The sequence below is a fragment of the Salvelinus namaycush genome, chromosome 39, assembly GCF_016432855.1.
Source record: "Salvelinus namaycush isolate Seneca chromosome 39, SaNama_1.0, whole genome shotgun sequence".
NCBI lineage: Eukaryota > Metazoa > Chordata > Actinopteri > Salmoniformes > Salmonidae > Salvelinus > Salvelinus namaycush.
The window spans coordinates 5850921-5872486 of NC_052345.1; the positions used below are offsets into that span (position 1 = coordinate 5850921).

Here is a 21566-nt window from a genome sequence, read left to right on the forward strand (position 1 = left end):
AAATAAACTATATAAAATGAACAGTAAACAATCCAAAGGAATAGAGACATTTCAAATGGTATATTATGTCTATATACAGCTTCTCTCTCTTTCCCTCGCTACTATTTGTTATCATGCCTGCTGGATTCTTCGGCCTCTCTTTTAGCCATCACCCCTATTAATAGGGACAGGCTTTTGGGTCGCGTTACCGACCGTACGGGAACAATCCCAGGAAACAATCCCACACACTAATTATAGATGGCTATCTACTGTGCTGCGTGGCCGTACACATTGTAGGTGGGCGGGGTGTGTGTGCGCTTTCAAAATAAACAGAGTGAGGACACAAAACCCCACTGAATAATCTACGAGTCAAAGCATGATGTTGTAACCATGTAATGTACATCATCTATGCCGTGGCTGCTGTGAAGTTAAATTACGTAGGCCTGGCCAGGTTGGATTGTGGCTGTAACCGAGCCATGCAAGCCAATCAGAAACGTCCGTTCCACCCTTACTAGACAGTTAAGCGTTTCAACTTGAACTTCGACGATGCACTGTAAACAGAGAACAAGCTCTACTCTTCAGAGCTCTAGGTAGTATACTAGTGTACTGAGCAGTATGCATTCCTACTGTTTATCTGATGAGTACAGCTAATCTACCTACAGTCTCCATTGACTCAGTGCTAAGCATGTTGAGAGAGAAGCAACACAACCAACGGGTGTTCATCTTGGAAGCCAGGAATTCCCCCTTAAATTGGCAGTTGAACAAACAGCTTGAAATCGCAATCACAGCTCACAGGTTGAAATGAGTTCAGTCAACTCATGTAGTTGAAGTAGGGATAGTGACAGTAAACAACATACACAAAGAAACGGGCTTCAGCTAACTGACCTCGTAGTTTAGTGCTCAAATAGGTTTCACATTCAATTCAGTCCAATTTAAAAACTTGATTCGGTAGGAATAGTCAAGTCGGTAGCAGACACACAAAGAAACACGCTTCGCTAACTGACCTTATTGTGTCGCCTGTACTCAGTCAGCGAATCTGTTAGAACCTGGAATAGAAACGCCAGTCAAAACGCATGTCTACTTCCTCGCCTCGCTTAGAAATCCCAGAGTAGATCCACGGGGACGCTGACGAAAAATAAAAAGAGGGAGAGAGAGAAAAAACAGTCCGTTCACTGCTTCTTCGTCTCCCTTCTCCAGTTGATCCTATATGTCGGTCCCGGACCAAACCAACAAATTAACTGCCTGAAGACAACAGAGTTGCTGCTAGTCCCAGATTCGACTGCCACACACACTCCACTCTCTCGCTGCTCTGACCGCAGTGGAGGAGAAAGAGAATTCAACAGCTGTGTGTGTGTGTGGGGGTGTGGGTGTGTTTGTGTGAAAAGGAGCTAAAGGAACCACGTGATAGGCTTAATCCTCTGCCCACTGAGGGAACATACACAGCAGTCTGACCAATCAGGGGCCGGCTGTCACGGCTGTCACACACTGGCCCCCTCCCTTCTCTCTTCCCCTCTCTCCTGCTCTTATTCTAACTCTTCTCTTTCTCTCTCTCGTTCTATCCCTCTCTTTTTACTTTCTCTCTCTTTTCTTCTCGCAGCAGTATTATAGGGCAGTGTTTTGGAAGTATACTGGCAGGTTACAAATCACCATGGCACATCGCTAACACGTTGTCGCTCTAAGGTAACACACGCCAACTGTTTCTATTTGCCATGTTCTACATACCTACTGTACTGGAGAAGGAGGCATTGTGCATACCTGGGGAGGTAGCTAGCTAGAGCATTGAGTATACCTAGTTTGAGAAAATTGTGTGTGTGTGTGTGTGTGTGTGTGTGTGTGTGTGTGTGTCTACAGAAGCACAGCGTGACCACATTTCTGCAGGCCGCAGCCTAAACAATAGACCTTTATCATCCAGATGATCAGGTCAAGGCTGTAAATAAAACGTGGCTCCTTATCAGTGAGGTTTCAGCCTGGTTCTTGGGGACTAACTCTCTTGTGTGTTATTGCGTCTGGTGTCTTTAGCTGAGAGAGGAAATCAAAGGGATGGTCTTCCTATTGTGCAATACTCTATTACAACATGACCAAGAGGTTATACATGGAATCAGACTTTCCCAGACACACATTAACCCGAGTCTTGACAGAAACACTTCCGATGAAGAATCTCCATTGAACATGTTTTTTAGTCTACAGGCTTAATCTGTGCCCAGGAAACCGGCCCAGCGAGAGTAAGCTGATCCCAGATCAGTCTTTGAGTAAGACTGTGTCTTAGTATGAAGTAAATGCTATGGAAACAGAAGACGACCCTTTGCTCTGGTCAACAGTAGTGCATTAGACTACATAGAGAATAGAACCAGACACAGAAGACAGTCTGACAGAGTTATACTTGACTGTGGTAGAGGAGACATCCCTCACTTTGATCATGGACACAGTGGTGACTGTGTTGTGGTGGGTGGATAGTGTGTTAGATTTGACAGGGCTGTGTGAACGATTAGAGGGGTGTGAGGAGAGTGTTAGTGGTGTGTGTGTGTGTGTGTGTGTCAGTAAAAGGGTATTACAACGCCTTTCCCCTATTTGACCTAGATATTGTGTGTATGCATTGATATGTAGGCTGTGTGCTGTTTTTAAATGTAGTTCTGTCCTTGACCTGTTCTGGTCTATTAATGTTCTGTATTATGTCATGTTTCATGTTCTGTGTGGACCCCAGGACGAGTAGCTGCTGCTTTTTCAACACCTAATGGGGATCCTAATAAAATACTCCCCCAATTTTTTTAAATAAATGTGTGTGTGTGTGTTTGTGTGAGTGATTAAATGTCAGTGAATGTGGTTAAGATTAGAGTGTTTGTGATTAAATATTGATGGACACATCTTCTTCCTCGTGATGTAATACTCTGCGCGCACACACACACACACACACACACACACACACACACACACACACACACACACACACACACACACACACACACACACACACACACACACACACACACACACACACACACACACACACACACAAGCTTATCATCACTTTACAGGGGGGGACAGCAGCCGGGCTATTGATCCCACAGCCAAACCATCCAGCAGCTTAGCCTTTACACTATTCTGCAAAATACTAAATGTAGCCTCAAGACCAACTCAATCAATTCAGAGCATTGGATGGGCTCTGTCACCCTTCATGCCAACTGACTGAGCGTTTACTGTATAACTCAACAGTCTAATGCCATCCCCAGCTGGCACCGCCAGCCCTGAGTCCGGATCTCTCATCCCCTACCACTCAACACACTGACTACCCAATGACAATCAATGGGCTCAATAAAACACAGCATTTAGAAAGGACAGCTAGTGTTGGGCATTGGCTCTGCTCAGATTTCACATTACCATGGATAAGGGCTGCTTACTAAGAGTTTAAGACAACGAAGAGGCCAAGCAGCCATGACTTTCCTCATTGTATTCATGAAATAGGCCGTCATTGTAAATTGTAACTGACTTGCCTAGTTAAATAAAGGTTAAATAAAATTAAAAAAATACCAGGGAGAAAGGAGAAACCAGCTGACTGAAATTGAGGTAAAACAAAAGTCTATTGTAAATTCTAGTGATTAATGTAACTACTCCCCATATTGTCTTAAGGCCAGGCATCACACCTTAATAGGGGTTTCTCTTCATCCTATCACAATCTACTTTTACCAGTTGTAGACACAAATAGTTTCTGTTTATGTTGGTGACGGTGGTATGATAAACTAAAGAAAATGTACATTTTACAGTTTTTTTTAACCTTTTTATGTTTATTTTTGGAAAATATTAATGTTAATGGACCAAAATCAAATCCAATTGTATTGGTTGCGTACACATATTGTGCAGATGTTATCACAGGTGTTGTATTGGTTGCGTACACATATTGTGCAGATGTTATCACAGGTGTTGTATTGGTTGCGTACACATATTGTGCAGATGTTATCACAGGTGTTGTATTGGTTGCGTACACATATTGTGCAGATGTTATCACAGGTGTTGTATTGGTTGCGTACACATATTGTGCAGATGTTATCACAGGTGTTGCCAAATGCTTATGTTGCTAGCTCCAGCAGTGCAGTAATATCTAACAATACACCCAAATCCCCCAAAATAAAATTAATTAATTAAGAAATATAGAAATATCAGTCCGGAATATAAATATATATGTATATGATGGTGTGTATAGACATTATGGACACCAACAAATCTCTAAATGGATAGGTAGATGCAAAAATGTAATTTCGCCTGTGGTGCCTGGTCAAAAGTTGATACATTTTGTAAGTTTTGCAATCATACTCTGATACTCCCCTCTGACCTCTTTTGCTGGGTGTTCCATCGTTTGAAGTCGGAGTCGTTCTTTTAACTATTCCTATCTGACCCTGGATGGTTCTCCTCTCTAAACTAAAGCCTTTCAAACTGAATGAGTTGTCTTTCCCAAACATGACCAAACCACCCAACTCTTTTGATGTGTGGTTTAGATCGGCGGCCATTTTATTTTTCCAACACGGTCCCAACATGAGGTCAAGTGTTTGCATTCCTCTCCCCCTGCATCAGTGAGTGAACAACGACGTACCCCCTTCTCCTGTTTCCCAGAAGTGTTGAGATGGGAACGCTGACAGAATGCTGATAAAACGGTTTACGGGAAACGGACACCAGTAGGTACTGCAGGCCTGGCTGGCTTCCTGTGTCTCTGTGTTGTGTTATGGTGTGTGATCATCTGTACAGCGTTATAGGGGTCAGTAGGAGGACTAACAGAGATAGTGTAGTGTCATAGTGGTCAGTAGGAGGACCATCTCTGTTAGTTAGTCCTCCTACTGACCCCTATGACACTACAGTATCTCTGTTAGTTAGTCCTCCTACTGACCACTATGACACTACACTAACAGAGATAGTGTAGCGTCATAGTGTAGCGTCATAGTGGTCAGTAGGAGGACTAACAGAGATAGTGTAGTGGCATAGTGGTCAGTAGGAGGACTAACAGAGTTAGTGTAGCGTCATGGTGGTCAGTAGGAGGACTAACAGAGATAGTGTAGCGTCATAGTGGTCAGTAGGAGAACTAACAGAGATAGTGTAGCGTCATAGTGTAGCGTCATAGTGGTCAGTAGGAGGACTAACAGAGATAGTGTAGTGTCATAGTGGTCTGTAGGAGAACTAACAGAGATAGTGTAGTGTCATAGTGGTCAGTAGGAGGACTAACAGAGATAGGTTAGCGTCATGGTGGTCAGTAGGAGGACTAACAGAGATAGTGTAGCGTCATAGTGGTCAGTAGGAGGACTAACAGAGATAGGTTAGCATCATGGTGGTCAGTAGGAGGACTAACAGAGATAGTGTAGTGTCATAGTGGTCAGTAGGAGGACTAACAGAGATAGTGTAGCGTCATAGTGGTCTGTAGGAGAACTAACAGAGATAGTGTAGTGTCATAGTGGTCAGTAGGAGGACTAACAGAGATAGGTTAGTGTCATGGTGGTCAGTAGGAGGACTAACAGAGATAGTGTAGTGTCATAGTGGTCAGTAGGAGGACTAACAGAGATAGGTTAGCGTCATGGTGGTCAGTAGGAGGACTAACAGAGATAGTGTAGTGTCATAGGGGAGTAGGAGGACTAACAGAGATAGTGTAGTGGCATAGTGGTCAGTAGGAGGACTAACAGAGATAGTGTAGTGTCATAGGGGTCAGTAGGAGGACTAACAGAGATAGTGTAGTGTCATAGTGGTCTGTAGGAGAACTAACAGAGATAGTGTAGTGGCATAGTGGTCAGTAGGAGGACTAACAGAGATAGTGTAGTGTCATAGGGGTCAGTAGGAGGACTAACAGAGATAGTGTAGTGTCATAGGGGTCAGTAGGAGGACTAACAGAGATAGTGTAGTGGCATAGTGGTCAGTAGGAGGACTAACAGAGATAGTGTAGTGTCATAGTGGTCAGTAGGAGGACTAACAGAGATAGTGTAGTGTCATAGGGGTCAGTAGGAGGACTAACAGAGATAGTGTAGTGGCATAGTGGTCAGTAGGAGGACTAACAGAGATAGTGTAGTGTCATATGGGTCAGTAGGAGGACTAACAGAGATAGCAGGTTAGGGTTGACAGGTTAAGAGCATTACAGGGAGTAGTCACATGAATCACCTAAAGCTAACAGAGCAAACATATCTGGCACCCAGGCTAAAAACCTTCTCCCCCACCTGTAATCTATTAACATGGACTGAATATTGCTCTGTTCTACTATTGCTTCTCTACATCCATGAAGTTAAACCATAGTGAAAGATAGCAATATTTAGTTTGGGTTTCAGGCTAGCAATCTGTACCTCTACAGGCCTGAACACAACAGAGCAGTATGTCATCATAACATAGAGAACACACCCCCAGAGCTGCCACGCCTGTCTTAACACACTACAGCCTGTCTAGGTTTATATTTCTAGGACAGCGATCCTAAGTAACCCACTAATCCATGTTCCAGAGGTACGTGTTTCAGGGTAGAGGGTAATGCTGTCAGAGTGGGTGTGTTTCCAGTTGAACAGGATACACATGGTATACACTGTCCAACGCAATGCTTACTGGCAGATTGCTTTTTGACAACGCAACAACAATATCAGACAATAAAAGATAGGAACATAAAGTAAATGGCTCAGTAGAATAGAATAAACATTCTAGCATAAGTATAATACAGGAAGGCACAATTTATAGTCCAATATTTACACATGCATCAGGGCTTGGGGGGTTGGGGGGCAAGTGTTTACACTGTTCAGTATTAGCAGTTCTAAATAAGAGTCTGGTAGCAGCAGCTGTGATGTGTGTGTAGCATGAATATATTGTACAGTGGGACAAAAAAGTATTTAGTCAGCCACCAATTGTGCAAGTTCTCCCACTTAAAAAGATGAGAGGCCTGTAATTTTCATCATAGGTACACTTCAACTATGACAGACAAAATTAGAAAAAAAAATCCAGAAAATCACATTGTAGGATTTTTAATGAATTTATTTGCAAATTATGGTGGAAAATAAGTATTTGGTCACCTACAAACAAGCAAGATTTCTGGCTCTCACAGACCTGTAACTTCTTCTTTAAGAGGCTCCTCTGTCCTCCACTCGTTACCTGTATTAATGGCACCTGTTTGAACTTGTTATCAGTATAAAAGACACCTGTCCACAACCTCAAACAGTCACACTCCAAACTCCACTATGGCCAAGACCAAAGAGCTGTCAAAGGACACCAGAAACAAAATTGTAGACCTGCACCAGGCTGGGAAGACTGAATCTGCAATAGGTAAGCAGCTTGGTTTGAAGAAATCAACTGTGGGAGCAATTATTAGGAAATGGAAGACATACAAGACCACTGATAATCTCCCTCGATCTGGGGCTCCACGCAAGATCTCACCCCGTGGGGTCAAAATGATCACAAGAACGGTGAGCAAAAATCCCAGAACCACACGGGGGGACCTAGTGAATGACCTGCAGAGAGCTGGGACCAAAGTAACAAAGCCTACCATCAGTAACACACTACGCCGCCAGGGACTCAAATCCTGCAGTGCCAGACGTGTCCCCCTGCTTAAGCCAGTACATGTCCAGGCCCGTCTGAAGTTTTTGGATGATCCAGAAGAAGATTGGGAGAATGTCATATGGTCAGATGAAACCAAAATAGAACTTTTTGGTAAAAACTCAACTCGTCGTGTTTGGAGGACAAAGAATGCTGAGTTGCATCCAAAGAACACCATACCTACTGTGAAGCATGGGGGTGGAAACATCATGCTTTGGGGCTGTTTTTCTGCAAAGGGACCAGGACGACTGATCCGTGTAAAGGAAAGAATGAATGGGGCCATGTATCGTGAGATTTTGAGTGAAAACCTCCTTCCATCAGCAAGGGCATTGAAGATGAAACGTGGCTGGGTCTTTCAGCATGACAATGATCCCAAACACACCGCCCGGGCAACGAAGGAGTGGCTTCGTAAGAAGCATTTCAAGGTCCTGGAGTGGCCTAGCCAGTCTCCAGATCTCAACCCCATAGAAAATCTTTGGAGGGAGTTGAAAGTCCGTGTTGCCCAGCAACAGCCCCAAAACATCACTGCTCTAGAGGAGATCTGCATGGAGGAATGGGCCAAAATACCAGCAACAGTGTGTGAAAACCTTGTGAAGACTTACAGAAAACGTTTGACCTCTGTCATTGCCAACAAAGGGTATATAACAAAGTATTGAGATAAACTTTTGTTATTGACCAAATACTTATTTTCCACCATAATTTGCTAATTAATTAATTAAAAATCCTACAAAGTGATTTTCTGGATTTTTTTTTCTCATTTTATCTGTCATAGTTGAAGTGTACCTATGATGAAAATTACAAGCCTCTCTCATCTTTTTAAGTGGGAGAACTTGCACAATTGGTGGCTGACTAAATACTTTTTTGCCCCACTGTATGTGTCAAACTTTACCCTAACGCAGGGTAGCTACGTTTGGTTCATTTCCTGGGACACTGAACAATGCATTCAGTGTCTGTGCAGCTGTGTGTATTATGACAGTAGTCACACACACACACACACACACACACACACACACACACACACACACACACACACACACACACACACACACACACAGAGGGGAGAGATAATGTAGAGGAGGGAGACGGAGGAGAGATAATGGAGAGAAGGAGGGAGAGATAATAGAGAGAAGGGGGAGACAGTGGATAGAAGGAGAGATAATGGAGAGAAGGAGGGAGAGATAATAGAGAGAAGGGGGAGACAGTGGATAGAAGGGGAGACAGTGGAGAGATAATGGAGCATGAGGGAGAGAGTGGTCCTGCTGTGTTCACTCAGAGATTGGTTACTCCATCTTCTTCCTGTGTTGATGTGGATGGAGATGGTTGTGTGTATGTACAGTTGAAGTCGGAAGTTTACATAAACTGAGTTTAAATGTATTTGGCTAAGGTGTTTCACAATTCCTGACATTTAATCCTAGTAAAATTCCCTGCCTTAGGTCAGTTAGGATCACCACTTTATTTTAAGAACGTGAAATGTCAGAATAATAGTAGAGAGAATTATTTATTTCAGCTTTTATTTCTTTCATCACATTCCCAGTGGGTCAGAAGTTTACATACACTCAAATAGTATTTGGTAGCATTGTCTTTAAATTGTTTAACGGGTCAAATGTTTTGGGTATCCTTCCACAAGCTTCCTACAATAAGTTGGGTGAATTTTGGCCCATTCCTCCTGACAGAGCTGGTGTAACTGAGTCAGGTTTGTTGGCCTCCTTGCTCACACACACTTATTCAGTTCTGCACACACATTTTCTATAGGATTGAGGTCAGGGCTTTGTGATGGCCACTCCAATACCTTGACTTTGTTGTCCTTAAGCCATTTTGCCACAACTTTGAAAGTATTTTTAGTAGGATTAAATGTCAGGAATTGTGAAAAACGGAGTTTAAATGTATTTGGCTAAGGTGTATGTAAACTTCCGACTTCAACTGTACCTCTGGGCCGTACCTATGATGACTGAACACATACCTCTGGGCCGTACCCATCATGACTGAACACAAAAAAGTAGCAATTCCATTTCCTTGCCTCAGTGCATGAGCGTGGCAGCTGTGAGGTGGGGGCTTGCATCTAAACTCACTAACATTATTTCAATCATCTTTATGACTCTTGGGCACTAGGATTTACAGCATATATAAGGTCAGGTCACAATTCATTACTGTCATGTTACCTGGGGTGAACCAGTCAGCAGCTGTTCATTCATAGTGTATTAATATACTGGGTTTCTGTCTGCTGTGTGTATTGAGTGATGGGGCTGATCAGCCACGGGTTGACTTCAAACAAAACACTGCTACCTGGCTGCACCACCACGCTATTAATGGATAGCAATCAAAGTATTCCCTGTGTGTACAACACGTATCGGTCGGATCTCAACCCGCCCTGTAGGGATGGTTTTGTGAAGGAACACACACACACACACACACACACACACACACACACACACACACACACACACACACACACACACACACACACACACACACACACACACACACACACACACACACACACACACACACACACGATCCCAAATCATACCCATGTTTCCATGGAGATAGTGTATACATGTATTTACTCTAACTGATTGTGTTATGGACCAGTGTCTACAGAGACACAATGTTACTGTAATAGGAATGATCCACCCTCGACTTGGCCTCTATGTTGCTCATAGTGGAGAGAGCGAGAGAAAGAGAGAGATAGGGATAGCGGGGGACTGGGAGATGGAGAGAAAGAGAGAGGGAGAGAGAGAGTGCGAGAAAAGTAGAGAGAGATAGTGGTGGATAGGGAGAGGGAGAGAAAGAAAGAAAGAGGGAGAGAGAGTGCGAGAGAGATAGCGGTGGACAGGGAGAGGGAGAGGGAAAAGAAAGATACAGAGAATTAAAGAGGTGGAGAGAGAAAGAGAGAGACAAGAAGACTGGATACAGCTTGGATTGTCAATGAGGGAACACTAGATAAAGGGGTTTGGTTTGGAATACAACATCTTTGTCGTTGTCTCAGAAGACTGGCTCTTAGAAGTTAACAACAAACAAATTACTAAGCTACATTTTTTGACATCACAGGAAGAACACTTCAATCACAATATCAAAGTCCCAAAGTTCAGACTCAATGAAGGTACAGTAGCACATAAACTATCCAAGACAACATGTGCTTTGTAGGCCAGATTCCCACCAGCCATCAAAGACGTCAAAAGAAGGGCATTGTATTCTCACATCTGACACACGGAAGGTCAACGTTCAATATGAAAGCAGTAGAACTAGGCTGCGCTAGGCAGCAACCCTAAAACATTGCGTGTGTGTGTGTGTGTGTGTGTGTGGCGTGTGTGTGTGTGTGTGTGTGTGTGTCCGGGCGCCAACAGACACGTTGAATCGCAACCACAACATGAAGCCTAATCAGGAACAAACAATTAATATGGTGTTTATGATGCTTCTCTCTCATCAAGATGCTGGATAATAACAGTCTGTTACTGGTGCGAAGAGATACGTAATCAACATGGTGTGTGTGTGTGTGTGTGTGTGTGTGGTAACCGATAGAACAGTGAATCAGTTATTATCTGTTGATAATGATGGTGCTACCAAAACATGAAGGGAAGTGAGAGGTGCCATGATGTCAATCAGTGTAATTAAGGATAACGAGAGTGGAAGCCCACTCAGAAACCACACACACACACACACACACACACACACACACACACACACACACACACACACACACACACACACACACACACACACACACACACACACACACACAGCTAATGACCCCTATAATCATGCTCGGTAATGACAGACACATACTCTTTTTTAACGAACTCCTGTTGCTTTAACCACGTAAACAAAAACAACCTCTCCGCAGACCCAGGCTGGCTAAGTGCTACCCTATATACCTCCCTGAGTCTCCAACTTTACACAAAGTAGGTTATTCTAAACAGACCCAGGCTGGCTAAGTGCTACCCTATATACCTCCCTGAGTCTCCAACTTTACACAAAGTAGGTTATTCTAAACAGTGACCTGGGCTCCTGGGTAGAAACAAGCCTGGCTCCAGTCTCTCTACTTTAGCTGACCAGTGTGTGGTTGTCAGGCCAAACGAGTCCTGCTACAAAGCAACATTCAGCCATGGAACACACAACCAACCTTGCAAAAACTGGTTGAATCAAAATTGTTCCACGTCATAAAAAAGTATAATCAATGTCATGACTGATTGGATTTGATTTGCAAAAAGTCATCAAACGAAGGGATTTTTGTATTTTCTTCACTAAAACGTGTAATCTAAATCCAACGACAAGGTGACTTTTTTGTTGATTTCACATTGAATTCACGTTAGTTAACAACTAAACCAAATCAAATCTAAACTAGACGTTGAAATGACGTCTGTGCTCAGTAGGAAACTACTCCTAGAAACAGTCCTGAAAGACCAAGCCAATCAGACAGGTTTTGATTTGTTCAGCAGTTCTTCAAATCTTCATATGTATATGAACCTAGCACTCCTATGCACTGCAGTATAGTACACATAACAACCCACGACATCCAGCGACTCAGCCAGCGATGGTGCTAGTCCAACACTCCCTGGGCGGCGAGAGGGGCCCAAGATGGGAAACCAGAACCCTGGTTGAGATGCAGCAATCTGGGCTAAAGGAATCTGGAGGGGTGCCTGTAGTGGCTGTGGCGTAGTATGCAGCTCCATGCCTCTAGGGTCTCTAGTCTGTCAGTCTGCATCACAAATGGCACCCTATACCCTACATAGTGGGCCCTGGTCAAAAGTAGTGCACTATGTAGGGAATAGAGGTCGACCGATTAATCGGAATGGGCGATTAATTAGGTTCGATTTCAAGTTTTCATAACAATCGGTAATCAGCATTTTTGGACACCGATTATGGCCGATTACATTGCACTCCACGAGGAGACTGCGTGGCTGGCTGACTACCTGTTATGCGAGTGCAGCAAGGAGCCACGGTAAGGTGCTAGCTAGCATTAAACGTATCTTATAAAAAACAATCAACCTTAACATAATCACTAGTTAACTACACATGGTTGATGATATTACTAGTTTATCTAGCTTGTCCTGCGTTGCATATAATCGATGCGGTGCCTGTTAATTTATCATCGAATCACAGCCTACTTCGCCAAACGGTTGATTTAACAAGCGCATTCGTGAAAAAAGCACTGTCATTGCACCAATGTGTACCTAACCATAAACATCAACGCCTTTCTTAAAATCAATACATAGGTATATATTTTTAAACCTGCATATTTAGCTAATATTGCCCGCTAACATGAATTTCTTTTAACTAGGTGAAATTGTGTCACTTCTCTTGCTCTTCGCTGTGCTTCAAGCATTGCGCTGTTTATGACTTCAAGCCTATCAACTCCCGAGATTAGGCTGGCAATACTATAGTGCCTATTAGAACATCCAATAGTCAAAAGACTATGAAATACAAATGGTATAGAGAGAAATAGTCCTATAATAACTACAACCTAAAACTTCTTACCTGGGAATATTGAAGACTCATGTTAAAAGGAACCACCAGCTTTCATATGTTCTCATGTTCTGAGCAAGGAACTTAAACGTTAGCTTTCTTACATGGCACATATTGCACTTTTACTTTCTTCTCCAAAACTTTGTTTTTGCATTATTTAAACCAAATTGAACATGTTTCATTATTTATTTGAGACTGAATTGATTTTATTGATGTATTATATTAGGTTAAAATAAAAGTTAAAATAAGTGTTCATTCAGTATTGTTGTAATTGTCATTATTACAAATACATTTTTAAAAAATCGTCAGATTAATCGGTATCGGCTTTTTTTGATCCTCCAATAATTGATATCGGTATTGGAAAATCATAATCGGTCGACCTCTAGTAGGGAATGTGGTTGCATTTGGAACTTCAGTCTCAGTCAGCAGTTAATTTACAAGGCAAATAAATGTTCCTACTGGACCAAACCATGGGCCATGGGCAGGTGTCCCTGGTCTGCCATAGAGAGGAGCAGAGACCTCGTCTAGACTAAAGGGAGAAGGCTGGCTTTAGGTTTACACAGGCAGATGGACTGTGCAGTACAGGACTGTGATACGGACAGAGGTTGATTTAGAAGCAAAACAAAATCATGTGTGATGTTGAATGATTTGCAGAGCAGACTTTCTAATCTAGGGCATAGCCTTCCAGATGTTCAGTTTTCATGGCAAATCCAGCATGTCTCCTGAATCTGGAGAGATGATCAGCTAGTCATCTAGGTTACATACGCTCTATTTCAAGGCACAGTTAGGAAATAAAATTCCTCTTAGCACAAACCAACAACCCTCCTCTCTATCACACACATTGGAGGATGCATCTGGGGTAGGAAATTGACGCTAAAGCCTCAATTACAAAGAGGATTTTGTGTTTTTTTGTGGACAACCGACAGGCACCCAAATCCCATGGTAGAAGAAAAATGACTGTCTATAATAAGACATAATCCTCCATTCCCCCAAATCCTGCTTGTCAAATGAAGCATTTCACTGTCGAGGACATAACTAAACCACAAGGTATTCTGGGAATGGAAAGAATTTCAGAACCCTTGGTTGCATGGAACATTTTACTGAAAAATGTGTTTGTTCTCTATGATTGTGTTCTGTATCTGTTGTGCTTCCGTAGTGTATTGATGTGTGTATGTTTTGTAATTACAGGGATTTCCCCCAAAAGAGGCCTTGATCTCAGCATGACTCCCTGTCAAAATAAAGGATCGATAAATAAAACAATGGAGTCAAGGAGAACTTTAGAATGTCTTATCTAAGTACTATCCTTTTTTGTTACCCTACCCCTAATCCTCCTCGACCCTACCCCTAATCCTCCTCGACCCTACCCCTAATCCTCCTCGACCCTACCCCTAATCCTCCTCGACCCTACCCCTAATCCTCCTCTACACCTACCCTAACCCACTCTAATCCTACCCCTAATCTATCCTACCCTACCCCTAATCTACCCTACCCTACCCCTAATCTACCCTACCCTACCCCTAATCTACCCTACCCCTAATCTACCCTACCCTACCCCTAATCTACCCTACTCTACTCCTACCCTACTCTAAACCTACCCTAACCCTACCCTGCCTCTAATCCTACCCCACCCTACTCTAATTCACCCCTACCCCACTCCACCCCTACCCCTAATCCTACCTTACTCTAACCCTACTATACCCTACTCTAATCCTCCCCTACCTCTAATCCTACTCCACCCTACTCTAACCCTACCCTAATTCACCCCTACCCCACTCCACCCCTACCCCTAATCCTACCTTACTCTATCCCTACCCTACCCCTAATCCTACCCTACCAATAATCCTACACCTACTATTCCCTACCCTACCCCTAATCCTACCCCACTCCTACTCTACCCTACTCTAACCAACCCCTAATCCCACCCTACCCTAACCCTATTCTACCCTACTCTTCCCTTCTCTACTCTATCCCTACCCTACCCCTAATCCTACCCCTAATCCTACCCTACCAATAATCCTACCCTACTATTCCCTACCCTACCCCTAATCCTACCCCACCCCTACTCTACCCTACCCTACCCCACCCTACTCTAACCAACCCCTAATCCCACCCTACCCTAACCCTATTCTACCCTACTCTTCCCTTCTCTACTCTACCCTACCCCACCCTACTCTAACCAACCCCTAATCCCACCCTACCCTAACCCTATTCTACCCTACTCTTCCCTTCTCTACTCTTCTCTACTCTAACCCTATCCTACCCCTAATCCTACCCTACCCCACCCTACTCTAACCAACCCCTAATCCCACCCTACCCTAACCCTATTCTACCCTACTCTTCTCTAACCCTATCCTACCCCTAATCCCACCCTACCCTACGGCTGCTTTCCAGATTTAGCTACACAGCAACACCACAGAAACATCTAGCATCCCTCTAATCATGCAACACCTGGAGGACATTTCAAAACGGTTTAAAATCTTGAAATAAACACAATCTATGACTGACCTTCACATGACCCTAGGTTCATGGAAAGGCCAAACTCTCATCCTCTGCTATTCTCTGAAAAACAGACACATGAAGACATTGTGGAATGGAGACTACCAAAACACAAGCACACTCCCCTTTTCAAATTGACCTCATTCTCTCTGTTAGTCCAACTAACTTGTCCGTAGTTAAGTCAGTCACAAGGTATGTGTTTAGCAAAACAGGACACAAGTGCATTGGTTTGACATTGTGAAAGTGAATTTACTTCTGAATGCTGTCACTCATATACTCAGTACAGACTGAGACACCATTGAGACACATCGATGCCAAGAGCTCCATTCAGACAAATTAAATCAGATTATTTGATTGTATTGTACTGAGTATATGAGTGAAAGCATTCAGAAGTAAATTCACTTTCACATTGTCAAACCAATGCACTTGTGTCCTGTTTTGCGAACCACATACCTTGTGACTGACTTAACTACGGACAAGTTAGTTGGACTAACAGAGAGAATGAGGTCAATTTGAAAAGGGGAGTGTGCTTGTGTATTCTCCATTCCACAACCCAAGGAAACAGACGTTTTGGATGTGTTGGTGTGTGTGTGTCCATGATGTAATGTAACACTACAGGAGGCAGTGGTCTTTCTCACACGGCAGTCCGCATGACATCCCTCCCACCTCACCCCAAAGGCACCCCCACATGAGGATCTCCATAGCAACCCCAAAACAAACACTGTATGCATGATGTGGCCACCACACCCCAGGACCAGAGAGAGACAATCAGAGAAAGAGAGAGAGAGTCAGAGAGAGAGAGAGAAAAAAAAGTCAAGTGACAAGAGGAATATAGAGAAAAATGTAAGGAGAGAGAGAGAGAGAGAAAGCAAGAGACAAACAGAGAGTAAGAGAACGAGGGAGGGGGAGAAAGAGAGAGAGACAGAGTAAGAGAATGAGGGAGGGGGAGAAAGAGCGAGAGAGACGGGGATAGATGGAGACATCACAAGGGATTCCTCTAAGCAACATATGGTATAATTTAGCTACGCTACAGATCAAATCCATTCATAAAGCTGAAGAGACGTTTGGAAAGATAACCCTCGTCAAGAAACTATAGACCATATGCAAACACTTACTGTCTGCTATAAAGGGCCAAACAGACTGATACTGAACTGTTATAACCTTTGTAATGTGTGTATGAACTAAACACTGTGTCCAAGTTGGAAGAACTAAAGAAGAAGCTAATGACTCTTCTTTTTCATCAGAGGCTAGAAGATAAAAACCATGAGAGTCCGCCTTCTACTCACGTTTAAATGCTTCAAAACGTCTCAAATGAGACAGCTGTAGACAATGATACTTTTGTTTATCAAAGTAAAAGGATTTTAAAAACTCCTCCTTCTCTGACCCACTTTCATGACCCTGATCTGGTCCCATTGGAGTTGTGCGTCACGTGAAAGGACCCAATCTAAAGAAGAGGTGGACTCTGGGAGTAAGGTCCTACCCACCGCTGCTTCTCCTCTTTTCCCGCTATCCCATAAGCCTTTAGTGCCTTTAGAGTTTAGACCAGCAACCTGGACAAAGTCCTGACACAGCAGATATACAAAACCCAAGACTCTTCATTGTGTTTCCAATCCCCCTCTCCACTTTGAAGACTTTGAGTAGGGACACCGCCAATAAACCTGCGGTGGTATCAAGGTCAGAGAAAAGAACTGGGCTGGTTATAGTGGGTGTAGGAAGGCCATGTGTGGCTAACAACATGACTCCCACGTTCAACATCAAGGACACTGGCGTTTACTGTAGGTCTGTCTTTTGTGTTGGTTGGTGGTTCTGGGAAAGAACATCAAACCCAAACTTACAAAAGACATTCCAAAGTATCTTTGTGGGGGCACATAAAACCATCCACAGTGGCGCCAAAGTCTTTGGAAACAGGCCAATATGAATGCCCTTACATAACATCCATCCACCACGCCTGATTGGTCTGACACGAGTAGAAAATAGACAATGCAAATACATACAGGACACTTTCCATGTGAACTTCCTCACACAACATCCACTATGAAAGTCCTTCCTTACCTGACGTTCATCTACCATGTTTTCCTGCCACTAGTGGAAAGAAATTACAAAGTAAGCTTTGTCACTAATGTGAGGTCAAAGGTTAGGTGTCAAGTCAACCTCCTTTTGATGTAGAGAGCAGAATGACAGAACCAGCACAGGAAACTGACCAGGGAAACCAACTCATCTCTCAAATACAGTCAGCTGACCTCTCCCTCTCTCTGACTGCTCTCTGACACTGCCAGAAGAGAGAAGAGAAAGGGCCCCTGGGGGCCGGGCGGAGAGTGAGACACTTATCAATACAAAGCATCCATCACCACGGAAACACCCGGAAACGGACGTTGAAGGGACACGGTCGCCCACAAGGTCAGTCATCTAGCTGAACAGCCCGCTGAGGGACTTCGATGGCGATGCCCCGTCAACAGCCATTGACTGTTACTTGGCAGCGTGTGTATGTATGTGTGTGTGTGTGTGTATGTAGTGAATAATTCATAGGAAATGGTTGTTAGTGATGAATCCTGGCATTGAGGAGACAGTTTTAAGGGTCAGTTTGGGTGCCAGGACTCTGACAGTTTGTAGTGAAAGCCTGGTCTGTATGAGCCCCAGGGAGAGTGATGCTGTGAAGTGGACACTAGACAGCTCCTATTGCACTATACACTACTGATGACTGGGGCAATGTTGGTGTGATACAGCCGGCCCATCATGAGTCGGTCCAGGTCCAGTTTGGAGCTTTTAAACTCCTAAAGGCCAAATCAAACGTAACGTGAACGAGCGTGTACACACTGGAATTAGAAAGCACGGTAGTGAATGACAGACAGACAGAGTGTCAACGCTGTCAAAAGTATTACGTGCATCAAATTAGAAAACAAGTCTATTTTTCTCGCGTCTATGCGAAGCGATGCTGGTTCGCGCGTCGTTTGATTTGGCCTTAATAGTCCGGGTCAAGAGTCCGGTCTCTGTAAGAGCTTTATTGGTTAGTCAACTCACACTGAAGTGACGCTGCTGGTTGATAAGTCCTGATGTGTGATAGATTGGATGATCGCCGTCTGTCTGTCTGTCTGTCTGTCTGTCTGTCTCTCTCTCTCTCTCTCTCGACGGGTCCAGTGGTCAGTTCTAGAGGAGGGTTAAATTAACATTGTTGAGCAACAGCCTGAATGAGAGGAGAAATAAAGGAGAAGAAACTGATTGAGGAGGAATGGAGGAGAAAAGACACAGCTTCCTGTCAGGATGTGAGGCCCCGCTGGGGGACACGGGGCTCTGAGCCAAGAGTCACTTTTATACTGAGACGCAGTGTGTGTGTGTGTGTCCATCCTCAACAAAGTTAACAATTATGCCCAGTATTATTCTAAACATGCCTAATGTTTGTTCTCACAATAAACACTTAATCTGGGATAACCCATAATCATAATGGTGTATTACAACACAGACAAGACTAAATATCGCTGCAGTTTTTGTTAGTAAAGCCTTGGTGGATTAACATAGGAATACCAATTAGCCTAATAACAGCGTCTAATTATCAGTCCATCTCCCTCTCATACCGAGCTAATAGAACAGGGATTTCTCTCTACAAGAGTTGTTTTTAATTGGACCACCATGGCTGAGCGTGGGCCTAGCCCCTCTCTCACTCCCTCTCTCTCACTCCCCCTCTCTCTCTCTCCCTCTCTCTCTCTCCCCCTCTCTCTCTCCCCCTCTCTCTCTCTCCCTCTCTCTCTCTCCCCCTCTCTCTCTCTCCCCCTCTCTCTCTCCCCCTCTCTCTCTCTCTCCCCCTCTCTCTCTCTCTCCCCCTCTCTCTCTCCCCCTCTGAGAGAAGAAGTGGCGCAAAGACGTCTTACTTTCAATGATACAAATTCCTTGTCTCTTCATGGCGTTTCAAAGCTGTGATTGACCACGCACACTCCTGGCGTCCCACAGTCCCCTGGCTTGTGTGTACGCTCATATAATCCACGGGGTCAAAGTGCCCCCTTACAAGAAGCTGTTCCCTCACACACCGTATTCAGGAAGAGCATGAAGGACATGCAGAGGCCAGTGGCGTGTTCTGTTAATTAACTCATTGTTCCTTAGATCTTTTATTTTCCTGAGTAGTACCCATAGAGTTAGATAGAGGACTCTAGTGCCTAAAAGCAATGACGCAATGTCCATCTAAGTCTATGTTCACTGTGTCATGTCACTCAGAGCCACTTTAAAGAGCAGAGCCTACGGTGTATTCATTAGTCACACACCGTAACAAACTGTATCAAAACGCTTTGTAACTGAAACATTTTTGAAACAAAAACGAGGGTACTGTTTGGTTCCTAGTGAATGCACCCCTGGCGATGGAAGACAGAACGAGACAAGAAGACCAGGCGTTGTGGCAGCAGAGGAATGTTTCAATAACCAACATGAGGGCTGTGGCTTAGGTCTATGTGCTAGCCTGGAGCTGTGCTCAACGGGCATCACTTCCCATAGAGATAGGATTGTTTTTCAGAAACCGAGCCAATAGAGCTCAGTATCTGCTTATTGGACGTGGTGCCAGATTGCTGTAAGGCTCAGAGTTGTCATGTACTCTGAAGAATGTCTGTAATGCTAAGTCATCCAACATGTGTGTGTGTGTGTGTGTGTGTGTGTGTCTATGTGTATGTGTTTGTGAGTGTGTATGTGAGTGTGTATGTGTATATGTGTTTGTGTGTGTATGTGTATATGTGTGTGTGTGTATGTGTATATGTGTATGTGTGTATAAGTGTTTGTGAGTGTGTGTGTGTGTGTGTGTGTGTGTGTATATAAGTGTTTGTGAGTGTGTGTGTGTGTGTGTATATCAGTGTTTGTGAGTGTGTGTGTGTGTGTGTGTGTGTGTGTCAGAAGGTCCCAGACAGTGATGGTATCCCTGCCTTGCAGTCAGTGTGACTGCGACACGCGCCATTGTCACAGAAAACAGCAGAGCACATACCAGAGAATATAATGACTATCCAATGACAGGTGCCTAAGGTCTACTGGAAAAATCTCCATCCCAGTGGGAATTATCTTCTCAGTGTCAAGGATTAGATTTCTTGATGCGCGACACACACACACACACACACACACACACACACACACACACACACACACACACACACAAAGATTAAGATGACTCTAGGATTGCTCATCTCCTGCAGGCGTATAGTTACGGAGCACTGCATAAATGTCACGACGAATGATGGCCAAGGCTAGTCCAGTCAACTCAACTGGTATGCCCCTGGTTCGGGGATCAACTAGTTGGGTCTGAGGTGCAGAGAAAAATGAAGTCCCCTCCACATTGATCTAAGGTCAGTTTGGGGTTTTCTTTCCCGTAATGGTTAAGGTTTGGGCGAGGAGTAAGTTGATCCTGAGGGCAACGTCTGTTCACATCTACTCAGAGGAGAAAGGAAATGGTAGAAGAGGGAGAGGGGCGGGGGGGGGGGGCGAAATGAGAAGAAGGAGAGAGGGAGGAAGACGGAGGGGGGAGGAAAGAAGAAGAGGGAGAGAGGGACTGTAGGTTCGAGTTACATCTCAATTAGCCAGCGATTTGTAGCGCCAGGTGAACCAACAACCTGCCCTCCAGCTCTCTATTCCAGTGTCAGCTTCAATCAGTGTGATCAAACAGCGTAGCCGAGAACAGAAAGAGAGCAGAGAGAGAGGGGGAGAGAGAGAGAGCGAGAGAGCAAGAAGGTGGAGGAGAGAAACAGAGGGGAAAAGAGAGAGAGGGAAAGAGAGCAAGAGAAAAAGAGGAGGGAGAGAGAAAGCACATAGTAGCAGAATACCTGACCACTGTGACTGACCCTAAATGTAAAAAATCCTTGACTATGTACAGACTTATCGATCGAGGCCACCGTAAGCAGACCTGGCTCTCAAGAGAAGACAGACTATGTGCCCACTGCCCACAAAACGAGGTAGAAACTGATCTACACTTCTTCCCCACAAATCACAGACCCACAAAGAATTAGAAAACAAATCAAACATTGATAAAGTCCTATATGTGTAAGGTGAAGTACTGCAGTGTGCAGTTACAGCAGCACGATGTGTGGACCGCTGTCATGAGAAAAGGGAAACCAGTGGAACACAAACATTGATAA

At 44.0% G+C, this 21566-nt stretch overlaps 1 protein-coding gene across 3 annotated transcripts in view; it reads right to left on the reverse strand.

Moving 5' to 3' along the window:
- Nucleotides 1–21566, reverse strand: part of add3a (adducin 3 (gamma) a) — a 154464-nt gene that overhangs the window by 58576 nt on the left and 74322 nt on the right. For 2 of the 3 annotated variants that reach the window (XM_038978856.1, XM_038978854.1), the window contains exon 1: nucleotides 984–1316. The exons of the other annotated variant lie outside the window; for it this stretch is intronic. The gene's annotated coding sequence lies outside the window, so the exon portion shown is untranslated. Of the gene's footprint in view, nucleotides 1–983; nucleotides 1317–21566 lie in introns of those variants that run through there. 3 annotated transcript variants of the gene reach the window in all.